The following is a 14410-nucleotide window of genomic DNA, read 5'->3' as shown; positions in this document are numbered from 1 at the left end:
GAAACAGTTCCAAAATGTCTTATAGCCTCTTCCTTGTGAGTGTGGCGCACTACATACCCTTAAAAAAGACTCTACTCAACACAGCTTTGTGGACACCCAATTGACCATGAACCTAAAGTTCTAATATCAACTTGACATGACCCAAACGGGGCCTTGTCGTAATGGGCATCCCAAGTCTAACCAAAATTAGGGACCACCCCCCCAATATCCAACCCAACCATCCAAACCTAATAGAAAAACATACCATAAACCAATCCATAGATCCTATACCAAATGAGTTCCAAATATATATATATATATATATATATAATCCAAAATGAAATAGAACAATCATAAATCAAATATAATCAACCGGTATCATCCCTAATACCAATGCTAATACTAAGGCTAAAACCACTACCGACACCGCCTATACCAACCCATAGTGGTTACACAAAGCCTCTAGCCAAAAGATAAATAATACCCGATTGAGACATGCCCCCAACCATAGCCAAAACCAATATCCATAAAGTAACCAAAGTATGTAAAGACACCCATGAATTAAATGGAGCCTTTCAGAATATGGAAGATCACTACTTTAATCAAACTGAGTTGATCTGAATTCAATCACTAAGCGAGTAGAGTAGAACGGTGTAACACCCAAATTTTCTAGAGCCAGAATGCCACACAGTGCTCATAATCCCGAAGGACCACAAGCTAACCCTTATCTGGTACCTATTGTAATAACTGTATAAAAATACTGAATAATGCTCAAAACTTGCCATAAGGTTCAAAACATTTAAAATAATCAATACTAAAAACTGAATACTAATACATCTGTTCGAAAAGCCTCTATCTGTTTGAACTGTGGAGTTGATGGGACATGTCCCCAACTAACTCCGTCTACTAAAAGTAAACTGAATCTAATGCCATAGTAAAATAAGGATCATCCTCGAATGAAGAGGACTCATTACTACATCTACTGCTGCTGACTTAGTCTGGACTGCTAAGGGTACTCTGGATCTAGCGCTTCCAAACCTACAATATAAGACACCATAGCACAAGAGAAAAGTATGTGTCAGTACTTTGAATATACTGGTATGGTAGATGAGGTAAGGCTAAATGTAAGGGCTTCTACATGAACATAGCTCAAATGAATAATCATGATAGTACTGAATAAGGACATATGCATTAATGCACAACTATAACTGAAATCATCATGACTCTGAATACTGAGACTCGAGTACTGATTTACTGACGTCTGAACTCACTACTAATATTGAGAAACTGAATAACTAAATCTTCTGATATTGATAACTTAGTACTGAAGTTGAGATCAGTCCTATCTAGCAAGTGAGATCAGTCCTATCTAGCAAGTGATCTCTGAATCTGATGATACCGAAGTTGATTAACTGAAACTACTCGTATCAATAATTGAGTTTTGAACTTGCTACTATCAACTGACTAAATCTGAGATCAAACCTCTCTAAGGGATGATCTATGGATCTACTAACAATGATAAGGAATGATTATATTTGAGATCAAACCTATCTAGTGGAAGATTTCAAAATCTTTTAATAATAGAATGACGGACTGAGTTTGAGATCAGGCCTACCTGACGGGTTATCTCTGGATCTATTAGTACTAATATTGATTAACTTTATATAAGACCAGTCCTATCTAGTGGGTGGTCTATGAATCTATGGAACTATCTAAGTTCCTTACTGAGACGGGCGACTGTATTTGACAGTCCTGATTTCTGAGTTCTACTCTAAAGACTGATACTGACACTGCAACTATGGGAGTTGTCACTTAACCGACATACCCCAAATCTAATCTAGTAGGGTCCAACCTGTAACTCCAGCTGGAAGGGTATCAATACTGTGCCACAAGTAAAGACCTCTGCTATGGTCAAAGCCTCTCTAATGGGTGACCCTGAACACGAAGTTAAGCCTAAGGCAGTATGATAGTCAAGCCTTAATCGAATGGGTGATTCCTGGTCCTGCACTATCTACGTAGTTCTGGAGTTCAAGGACTGTTACTAACGACTCTGACTCTCTAAAAGGGAAGCCATCATCCCTGCACTCACTCGGTGCTAGTTACTACTCCCAATTGAAGGACTCTGAACTGATTCTTAACTAAACTTAGACTGAGCTGAATCTATTACTGGATTATCTTACTTGACTGATCTGACTGAGTTTACTTAATTTCGTTATCTGATGGAATACTTTTGAATTCTACTTTCTGTCGAAAAGCTACTGAGTTATGTAACTTACTGAGCTTTACAAAAATTTGAACTGAATACTAAATTCTACTACGGTCCGAACTGAATACGAAACTGGGATAGACTGAATACTGATATTATATAGTTTTCTTAATGTTTTGACACTGACTGAATATTACTGATCATAGAACGACTGGGATTATCTTGAGAATTACTCGGCTTTAGACAAGCAGTTAAGTTTTCGGGTTTAAATACCCCCAGGACTCGATAACATAAATAGACAAGACTTGACCACTCTTGCTTAATAACATAACAATAGACTATCATTCGCAACATAGTCAATGAAGCATTACTTCAAGCACTTAGGAATCTTAATCATGTAATTGTATAGGGAGGCATGCTATTGTCTCTTAACTCATTCAATAAGGAACGCACACATATGGGAATGCTTACAACATATCTTAATTCATTCACAAAGGTCCTTGAACAAACACTTGGCATGCACTAGTTGACACATAATAGGGGATTTCATACTTAACATGCTACAATGGTACTATCTTCTTCACCTAAGCATTCTATCAAACATAAAGGAGGCATACTTTGGCCATAAAACATTCAATACACCTAATTAACATGATTATATAATTCAACATACTTCTTGAAGGGGCTTTATCATGAACATCACATAATCAACACATACTAAGGTCAAAGCTTGAATCTTTATAACCAAAACATGAATCAAAACTTATCAACATTATGAACTTCAATTTTTATTCACATAAATCATGAAAATTCATAAAACATAAACTTTATAATTTTGAAAAGGATTCTTGAACTTCAAGGGCGGAAGGAACCCAAGAATCAACATCTAACATACCTTAGTATATGATCCCTGAACTTTTAATGATGAAACCTTGATGATTTGGGTTTTGAATTATGAACCCTAATAGTTGTTCTTGAAGAAAGTTGAGAAAAAACTAGTATATTTGGGTGAAAAAATGAGAAATCTCATGTTAAAGAGTATATATAGGGATAGCAAAATGACTCTCTTGCCCTTGGAATTAAAATCTAGAACTGAAAAAATCCCGATTTTACATGCTGGCATGACGCAGTGAAATTGCGCCAGCTCACTGGAAACTGGACAATTGGGAAACATCTTGATGGCATGACGCGATGGAAATCGCGTTGCCACCTTGGTTACGAACTGGAAAGACACCGCGATGTGGTGGAATCACTGAGGCTCACTAGAATTTGACAATTGCCATTTTGGCTAGCTCCGCAATGTGCTAAAGTGCCAGGTGGCACACTGTCTCACTAAAATGGCTCTAACTCTTCGCTCGAGTGTTGGATTTGGGCAAATTTGGTATCGATGAAAATTTTATTCAATTCTCTACATGAAAAAATTTGATATTAGGGAAATTCTACACGGTTTAAAATATTTCTCACTTTGGAAGTCACTTTTCGATCTTTTAGGGCCAGAATTACACTTCTCTTTACACGCTCTAAGGCTCAGACTACGAGAGGACTTTGCGGGGTGTTACAAATGGCCATTTCCTGCATTGTGTGGGGATACAGCTACCCGAAGATGGGTTAGCGGGTGAACGCTAGCAATTACTAAAGATAAGGATAAAATAATGTCAACCTTTAAAACTAAGTAAAACAACCATATGCTTTCACAACCATACATATATATATAAAATATGTTGGGAAAGGAAACCGGGTTTAGCATGTATTTAAAACCATTAACTTGGGTATGTATAGCTTAACCATTTTAGAACTACCCACGGGCTATATGTGTCCAGTATAACACCCTGAACGATCCCCGATGTGTATAGCCACATAAACCAGAGATACCATAAGAGTAAGGGATATCCAAGTACCCTTCACTCTCTATGATATATGTGTACAAGTGTACTTAGGGGATCCCCGTGTTCCCCATAAGTATCATATACAGTTGTCATGACCAATCTCCATGTCGAAAAATATGAGTTTTCAGTGTCCGTCCATTGGACTCAAACTTTCCACGGTTAGCTATCACACCTCGCCATTATTGCCCAATTAAAACCATTACCACATAACCAAAACCACCATTCAATTTATTATTAACCAAGGCAATTAGAAGTCGTATATTCATACCGACTATAGCTTGCAAGCAATGTCCTTAGCCATTATTTTTAAACCATAAGGAATTCCCATGTACCCATAGGTTACATTATCAAGTTGACTTGGGGGAATCCCATGTACTCCACAAGACGTTCATTAACAAATTTTCTTGTGGGATTCCCTTGTACCCCACAAGGATGTTTAATTAGACCAACCATAACCACCAAGAACTTACCATTTTAACCATACCAAACCATTTAAACTATTTATATCATTTAGGGTTCCATTACCAAGTTTTACCATGTAATAGTTCCATTAAAAGTCCAATAATTTAATAAAAGAATTCTCATGGGAATTTTATAAAACATGTAGGGGGCAAGTGTTTCCAAAACCAAAACCAAGTATCAATTGTCCAATTTAACCATGAACATGCAAACAAATGTTCAGGCCATCATTATTACACGAAAACCACAATTAAAAGACATGGGAAAACCACAATCAACCATCATACGGTACAAGTGGTACTACCACTCGTATTCCAAGCAGAACCTCTATCCCCATACTGACCAACACATGACTCCAAAGTACCAATCATACCCAATCATACGATTGGTACCCATAAATTATACCCTGGGAAGAATCAAGAAGAATTAACATTGTCCAACATATGAGTTGGACTATACTACTCATACCTTATCTCATGACCCATGGTGAGCTACTTGTACTTAGATCCAAGTTAAGTTACTAAGTTTCAGATTAAGTGAAGGAAATCCCCACCCTATGACCTGTCACCTACCATCCAACTCGTACCCACCCAATTTGTCCCCATTTCAAAATCTCAACCACCCAACACCACCATCACTAGACAGTACATGACTGGTTTACTTGACCCATACTCACACTATACGACTCAAATGGTGAGTTGTATAATGTCCAAAATTTTCAAAACCCAGGGTGTTTCAAACTTGATATACCACTAAGAAGTTTTCTATGTTGGTAGATACACAGATCGGCTTAGCTAGAGACTCACTAGTAGAATCAAAAGCCAAAGCAAAATATGCAGACATATAAGTAAAAGTAGAACCTAGATCAAATAACAGAGAGATAGATATAAAAAAATAGGGATGACACCTATGACAACAATGTTAGAACCCTATACCTCAGGTATGGCTGGTATAGCATAGTACTATCCACATCAACCATTGGATTGAGTAGCCCTGCGAATACTACTCCAGGCACCATAACCTCTATCTCGTACACCTTTAGTAGTACCTCTACCACTCTAAAGGTCATCTCTCACTGTCAAAATAGGAGTTGGTCTAAAAACACGGTGGGGATAATCCTTGGCCAAATGTCTAACCTTATCACATACATAACAAACTCTGTTGCCTGACTCGATATGGAGAGGTACGGTTGAGCTAGAATAACAGCCCTAGATTTATGTTTGACCACCTAAAACTTCTAAACTAGAAGACCCACAACTAAAACTATGTAAGGATTCCTTCACGAGTCTGTCGTGATATCCATGAAAACCTCTAAAAATCTGCCTCAAAAAGTATGACCACTGAACTCGCTCTTATGGTGCACTCTCTGGATGCCTCCCTGAACTGCACGAAGAATAGTCTCGGTCATTTTTATATGATCCACTTTACTCTAAAATCATTCCCCTAATACAACCATCTGGGCAGTAGCCAATTAAAGTGAAACAACCAATCTTTTCACAAACTTTTAAATCTTTACAAACACAATGGAAATACTGGTAATAATATATTTGGACAAGGCATGGAAATGTTCCTCGTACTCAACAATAATCATAGAGGCTTTTTCCAAGTGACCAAACTTTTCTATCATCTAATCCCTTAAATTGTATGGCACAAACCTATCCAAAAAGGCCTCAGCAAACTGATCCCAAGTCATCTTTGGAAAACCCAAAGGTCTGGAACTCATAAGTGACCTCCACCAATCCCTAGTTGCAACCCTCAATTGGTAGGTAGTGTAAGTAACCCCATGCGACTCAAGTAATCCAAGGTTATACAACTTAATCCAACATCCAATCAATAACTCATAGGCATTCTCACCCACAACATTGCTGAACTTAGGTAGACCCAAGTGAGTGAATCTCTCATACCATTTTTTATCCTCAAAAAATATAATTGTACTCTTAATGATAAGGGGCATAATGAATCTGTTTGGCTGATATCCCACCTGATGGGGTAACATATATGAAGGCTCAATCCTTGGACTTAGAATACCACGCTCAGATACTGGCATAGAAAAATGAATAGTACTTAAAGCTTGCAGAATACTATAAGCAAATATCGGTATCGATGAAGGAACCATACTCAAAATTGAAGGAGCCTCATAAGCATACTTTGGCACAGATGGGGGTATAACACTCAAAGCTGAAGGTACCAGGTGCACTTAATGTAACACCCTCCAAAAAAGTTTAGCAAACAAATCAATAAACCCTCCAAGACTAGGATGGAAGAACTTTATGGAACCTAAGTTGGACCCACATCTATATCATACTCAATCTCGGACTCAGGGAACATACCCCTAGTACTAATTCTGGAAGAGGTAGATCTTCATGCCCATCCTCTACCTCGAGGTCATCTTCGACCCTTGCCTCATCCCTTAGGTTAGGCTATTTCTCTAGGTGTCAGTTTTGCATCCCTAGTTTCATTCGATCTAGTTCTCACCATCTGTGCAAAAAAGAGTAATACTCGGTTTATAATATAGGGTAGGATAAAACTCACATAATATGGAGCAAAATAAGAAAAGTTTCCTAAAGATATATTATAGTCTCTCGAAGATAGATATAGATGTCTATGTACTAATCTGAGATACTCTACTGGATACCCTGTTCTTACACTGATGAGACCAACAAACATGGCTACTCTGATACCAATTTGTCATGACCCAAAAATTAGAGGTCGTAATGGCACTCATCGCTATTAATACTCGACAAGTAATCCAATCACCTAAACTTATATGAAATATGAAATCAACATAAAATACCAAGCCAAAACTTCTAGAACAAAGTCAAACCATACATATACATTAGTACCAAAAGTCTGAATATAAAAATAATACCATAAACTATCCCAAAACTGGGTGTCGCAGTGTAAGTACAATCTAAGTACATCTCAATGTTGAAAAATACAACAAATAATACAAGACATAAACTAGGTAGAAAGGAGTAGGAGGTTGACTTTAGAAGCATAGAGTAGCCACTACCTCAGATGTATCAAATTACCTCCCAAACTCAGTTGTCATACAGCTCACTCTTAGTTAGATCTGCACCAAAAAGGCATAGTAGGGATGAGTACGGTCCACTTATACTCAGTAGGTATCAAAGGTTAACTAAGCAAAGTAGAATATAAATACACACTATGGGCACATCACCTGCAATCAAAATATAACCCAAATAGTAGCTCACACTGTCTCTACTAACAGATCAAATATATCACATATGCCAAATACAAGTACAAAAAAGAAAAACAGAATAGATAAATATCAATTCAAACATAAAATCACAAAGCAGAAAATGCATAATAAGTGAAATCCAATAAGATTGATAATGATGATGATGCGATATATCTATGGTTATCGCATAACCTCCTAATACACCTACCGAGCACTGCTTTCAAGGTAGGACTTATGGGGTGTTCTCAATTTATATACTATCTCAATATCCGTATCTCATCTTTTGCTCATGAACTATGGCAGATGGTTTTAGAAAGTGTCATATTTTTGTCAGAGAACCCAGTATTTCCACAATGATACCAATGTCTTATAAAATATATGTATGATATGAAGATGTAATGCTTACAATGAAACTCAAAATGAGAATCTCAAATCCAACCAATATACATGTATGTGAGCAAAACATCCACTCAATAGGTCAATCATCCGTGATCCAATATAATCCACGCACCATTAAAGTAAAATATGTTAGAAATACATCAATAATACGACAATAACCCCAACATAAGCATTTCTAAACAAGGAAAATAGTCCAACGTATACTAAAGGCTAACAATATCAAATAAGACCGCACATGGGCAATACGTAGAAAATAGCATCTTAGTTCACGAAAAATAACAATGTAAGTCCCCACACAGGCACATGACATTAATAAAATTAAATTCATGATTATTATCCATATTCAAAGCATATTTTTAAACAAATATTAACTACTCAGCCTAGTCTGAAGGATCAAAGCCAAAAATCCCTTCATACAGAGATCTACCCATGTCGAACTGTTCCATAATTAAATAAAACATACAAATATAGAATCTACGCATCAAAAATAAGTCAATGATACCCATACTGCCTATCTTTAAATGGGGGTCCACAGGTATTCAAAAAAAGGGTAAATCAAAATTTTAGTTCATAAACATATTACCCATGATTAAAGAAAGACAAAGAAGAAAAACAAAGCTAAAATGGGTTATAAACATGGTTTATTTTGAAGAAAACCATTTTATCCCTTCCAGGCTAAACCCCTAAATTTTTACTTTTGAAATCACAAAATTACTAGTTTTAGATGACAAGAATCGAAGTTAAACAATTAAAATAGTGATTTGAAGCTTACCCCAAGTACCAGCTAGCTCCACTTTAGTAGTGTATGGAATGCTAAAGAGACTGCACCGATAACTAGTGCACCAACAACTTTGCTAAAAGTGCAAAGTTGTGGATCAAGCCTTTGAAATTAGTTTAGAATCTCATCCAGGCAAACTAAATATGCTACTAAACTAAATATGATGTTCTAGACTTAATGGTGACATCAGATTTTCAAAAATAGTTTATTTTCACAAAATAAAACCCTAAAACCCAATGTTATAATTTCCCTAACCGATGATCGAAATGAGATATACAGGCTATAAAATTACTCCAATTATGCTACCGATCCAAAATTGATGTTTCAGATTTGTTGGTACAATCTGTTTTGCCATCCGATGCATAGAATAACAAATATTGATTGAAGTCAACAAAAGCCTTTATAACCTCTAAACACCATAAACTCACATAAATCACACCAAAATTCATTGAAAACTTTTCCAATCATCTCCATACTCCAGAAATATCACATAGCAACTACGGAGAGGAAATACGAAAAGATTAATGTATAATGTTTCTTTTAATAGGATTAAAGTATACAAACCAAGTGGGATAATGATAGAATTGGATAGTTGTGGTCCATAAGTTTAGAACCATATTCCATCTAACCTCATTGTAATTTCCAATGTGGAAAACTGCCCGTAACTTCTCCAAAGGGAGTTACTGCCGATTTCAAAATTATTCTTGATGGATAATAATATAAATATGACACTTGGTTCAAGGGCCTCTAGGCACATTACTTATATAAAACTCTACATCATTTGAGTGCTTAGAAGATCTTTGTAGTAGGAAATACTCACCGGAAGAAGGCGAGTTCACTGACGACTCCGTAATAATGGTTGGAGGTATGTTGTTTATCTCTTTCCGCTACGCTATTTCTCTATATTCCTAACAGGACATAACTCATAAGTGAATTAAAGTGTTGTGTTGCATCTTACCACATAAACCTTGATACTCACTTGAGTGACAGCACCATTGTCTCTCCAATTCAAGTTAGATGGAATGTCATCGTCAGTTAGATCATTAATCTTGAATTCCGTCGACGACATTGGAGAAGACGAAGGATGTGAAGAAGGCATGTTTATAGCCTGATTGGGATTGCTTATTTCCCAAAATAAGCACTTATTTTGAGAAAAAAAACACTTTAAAAAAAAGTGTTTCGTAAACTTGCAAAAATGCTTTTAAAAATAAGCAGAAACAGTTTTTCTGCTTCTCAAAATAAGCAGAAGTAGAAGCAGAAAAATATTTTTTTATGACAAAAATATCCTTATCACACACACAAATATATGTATATATAAAATTAATATTTGATTTTTAAAAATTTATATTTTATATTTACGTCATAATTCTTTATGATTTATATATATTAATTTATTTTCACTCATTTTCTTTAAATAAATTTAAAAATATCATTGATCATGATGACTAAAGAATATATAAATTATTTTATTATTATTAATAAGAACAATTGACAGATGAATCACGTTACAAGATTGTATTTTGATATCACATATAAATTTTTTCTCAAATATTTAATTTTAAATAAATAATTCATGAAAAGTGACATATTTGTTAAAATATTGTGTGTGTGTGTGTGTGTGTATGAATATGATGACTGCTTTTTCGTAGTAAATTTTGATAGTATAAAAATATATTAAAAAATCTTTAACTATTATTCTAACGAAGACATCATCACAGAGAACGAAGAAGTAAACCAGCCTTTTGTTATACCTTCAGAAATACAAGACAGATGTTCTACAAGTATAGAGACATTGCGTACTAAAATTAGGGATGAAATTATTGAGAATTTTTGTGATGTATGAAGGTCTAATTATTTTTGTCGTTAATTTTTTCATATATAGTGATTTAATTTATGAAATGACTTCTGTATTCATTTTTGTTTGATGTTTTAAGTAATATTTAAATTATTTAAGCAATATATCACCATTTAATTTTTTTAATGTATTTATGTATATAAATATTAATTGAAAATTCTAAAGTACGTTCTTTTTAATTAAATTTAAAAAGATTAATTAAAAATGTTATAATAGATATTTAAAATAACTTTTCTTTATAACCTCTCTCTTTCTCCCTACCCTCTCTCTCCGGCTCGCCCCGGTCCCCGGACCCCGTCACCGTCGCCGACCGTCGCCGACCGTCGGCCCCGACCCAACCCGACCTCCGGTCCCCAGCGCCGACCGCCGGCGCCGCTCTAACGGCTCTCTCTCTCTCTCTCTAACGGCTCTCTCTCCCTACCCTCTCTCCCTCTCTCTCTCCCTACCCTCTCTTCCTCTCTCTCGCCCGGGCCCCGGCCCCCGTCGCCGTCGCCGACCTTCGGCGCCGACCCGACCCGACCGCCGGCCCTGACCTCCGGCCCCCAGCTCTGGTTCCAAGCCGGCCCCACCCCCCGTCATTCATACCCCCCACCCCCCACCCTTTGCTGTCCATACCCCTTCCCCTCCCGGAAGACCCTTTGCTGTCCATACCCCTCCCCCCCCAGCCCTCCCCCCACCTCGGCCTCCAGCCAGCCGCCTCCCGATCTCCAGCCGCTAACTCGGTCTCTAACAGCCGAAGCTCGGTCTTCAGCCGCAGCTCCATCTCAGCACCGAAATCCCCCGGAAGTCGGTCAACACTGGATTGGTTTCCGGCTTAGTCTACAAGCGTAATCCAGTGACTTCTAACCTTTGTTTTTTCGTTATTTCATATTTCATTTTATTTCATTATTTCATATTTCATTCTTCGTATTATGCTAGTAGTAGCCCCTGTACCTTGACTTGCGTGGGATTTGTGGATATTGTCTGTTGTCTGTTGTTGCTGTTGCTGTGGTCGTTTCTTGCACTGCTTTGGACTGGGTTATCGGCTGGGAATCTGTATTTGGGGTTGTGGGTGTTGAGTCCAGTGGTGTTTGCCCCTAATTGAGTGTAGTTTTGTTTCGAGAGTATTCCTTTGAATTTGTGTGAGCCTTGTATTTCTTGTTGCTGCTTTGATACTACCATCGTGTATATCTTTATATTTTCTTATACTTTCGTGTAGTTGTGGCTGTGGGTGGTAATGGGTGGATAGGATCATGTCCGAGGGGGTTGGGGCATGGGGCCGTGGTGGGGGTGGGGGATAAGGAGAGGGCGAGAGTGGGAGGGAGGCTAAGGTTTAGCCACGGGGAGGGGAGAGGGGTAGTGGGGGGGTAGTGGGGGGTAGTGGAGGGCGTGTGGATAGTGACGGTAGGCTGAGGGTTGGGTCTTGGAATATAGGGACCCTTCAGGGTAAGTCCATAGAGCTTGTGAAGATTCTTAGGAAGAGGAGGATCAACATTGCGTGTGTTCAAGAGACCAAGTGGGTAGGGTCTAAGGCTAGGGATGTGGATGGTTACAAGCTGTGGTACTCTGGGAGCGAGAGGCGTAGGAATGGAGTTGGCATCTTAGTAGATAAAGAGCTTAGAGGTCAGGTAGTAGAGGTGAAGAGGATCAACGATAGGTTGATGACTATTAAGTTGGTCATTCGGGGGTTTACCCTGAACGTGTGTAGTGCTTATGCGCCGCAAGTAGGATCGGAGGGGGAGGAGAAGATGCGGTTTTGGGAGGATTTGGAGAAGGTGGTGAGAGGCGTGCCTAGTTCGGAGAAGATTGTTGTAGCAGGGGATTTCAACGGGCACATCGGGGCGTTACCGGGAGGTTTTGGTGATGTGCACGGTGGTTTTGGTTTTGGGGAGAGAAATGAAGAGGGGGCTACCCTATTGGAGTTTGCGAGGTCCTTTGGGCTAGTGGTGGTGAACTCGGGCTTCCCGAAGAAGGACGAGCACCTGATCACCTTTCGAAGCGCGATAGCCAGGACCCAGATTGACTTTTTGTTGCTTAGGAAAGGGGATAGGGCGTTGTGTAAGGACTGTAAAGTTATCCCGAGTGAGAATCTTTCGACCCAGCATAGGCTCTTGGTTATGGATTTGGGTATAAAGAAGAATAGAAAGAGGAGAAGTAAGGAGTGTAGACCTAGAATTAAGTGGGGCGGCCTGACGCCAGTGAATGCGTGGGAGATAGGGGAGAGGTTAGCGGGATTGGGGGTGTGGGAATGTAGGGGGGACGTGGATAGTATGTGGGACAGGGCGGCAAGGTGCATCAGGGAGAATGCAAGTGAGGTGTTGGGTGTTTCTAGGGGCCGGGCCGGGCACTATCGGGGGGATTGGTGGTGGAATGAAGAGGTGGAGAAGAAAGTGGGGACCAAGAAAGGGGCGTATGCTAAGTTGGTGGAGAGTAAGGACGAAGAGGAGAAGCGGGTAAACAGGAAAGAGTACAAGCTAGCGAGGAAGGAGGCTAAGTCAGTAGTCACGGCAGCTAAGACGGCCGCTTTTGAGAGCTTGTATACAAGGTTACAGGGGAAAAGAGGGGAGAAAAAGTTGTTTAGACTCGCTAAGGATAGGGAGAGGAAGGTTCGTGACCTCAATCAGGTGAGGTGCATTAATGGGGAGGACGGTAGAGTGTTGGTGGAGGACGGCCACATTAAGAATAGATGGCAGTCGTACTTTCATAGGCTCTTGAATGATAAAGGGGATAGAGCTATTGTGTTAGGGGAACTGGAACACTCAGAGGAGTGTCGGGATTTTAGCTATTGTAGACATTTTAAGGTAGAAGAGGTTAGACAGGCTGTTCGCAGGATGCGAAGGGGTAGGGCGACGGGGCCGGATGAGATACCGGTGGAGTTTTGGAAGTTCGTTGGAGAGGCTGGTGTAAGGTGGTTGACTGGATTATTTAATAAAATCTTCAGGACGGCAAAGATGCCCGAGGCTTGGAGGTGGATTACCATGATCCCTCTCTATAAGAATAAGGGGGACATTCAGAGTTGCAATAACTATAGGGGGATTAAGTTATTGAATCTCTCTATGAAGATCTGGGAGAGAGTGGTCGAGGTGAGGCTGAGACGGATAGTGTATATTTCGGAAAACCAGTTTGGATTTATGCTCGGCCACTCGACGACAGAGGCAATCCACCTGGTATGGAGGTTGGTGGAGCAGTATAGGGAAAGGAAGAAGGATCTGCACATGGTGTTTATCGACCTGGAGAAGGCTTACGACAAAGTCCCCAGGGAGGTGCTTTGGAGATGCTTGGAGGTGAGTGGAGAACCGCTGGCATATATCAGAGCAATTAAGGATATGTATGTTAGGGCAAAAACCCAGGTGAGGACGGCGGGAGAAGACTCAGAGCATTTCACTGTCCTGACAAGATTGCATCAGGGATCTACTCTTAGTCCCTTTTTGTTTGCGTTAGTGATGGATGTGTTGACGCGGCGTATTCAAGGGGAGGTGCCATGGTGTATGCTTTTTGCAGACGATGTAGTTCTGATAGATGAGACTCCAGGGGGTGTGAATGACAAATTAGAGGTGTGGAGGCAAACTCTTGAGTCTAAAGGGTTCAGGGTGAGCAGAAGCAAGACAGAGTATGTGGAGTGCAAGTTTAATGACGTGAGGTGGGAGAATGAGGTAGTAGTGAAGCT

General features: G+C 39.3%; 1 pseudogene; it reads right to left on the bottom strand.

The window, feature by feature from the left end:
* LOC107876716 overlaps positions 1-14410 on the bottom strand; it is a 73631-nt pseudogene that overhangs the window by 56674 nt on the left and 2547 nt on the right.

Source organism: Capsicum annuum, chromosome 12 (assembly GCF_002878395.1).
Source record: "Capsicum annuum cultivar UCD-10X-F1 chromosome 12, UCD10Xv1.1, whole genome shotgun sequence".
NCBI lineage: Eukaryota > Viridiplantae > Streptophyta > Magnoliopsida > Solanales > Solanaceae > Capsicum > Capsicum annuum.
Note: the sequence above shows the minus strand (reverse complement) of the source record. Positions and strands in the feature narration are given on the sequence as shown.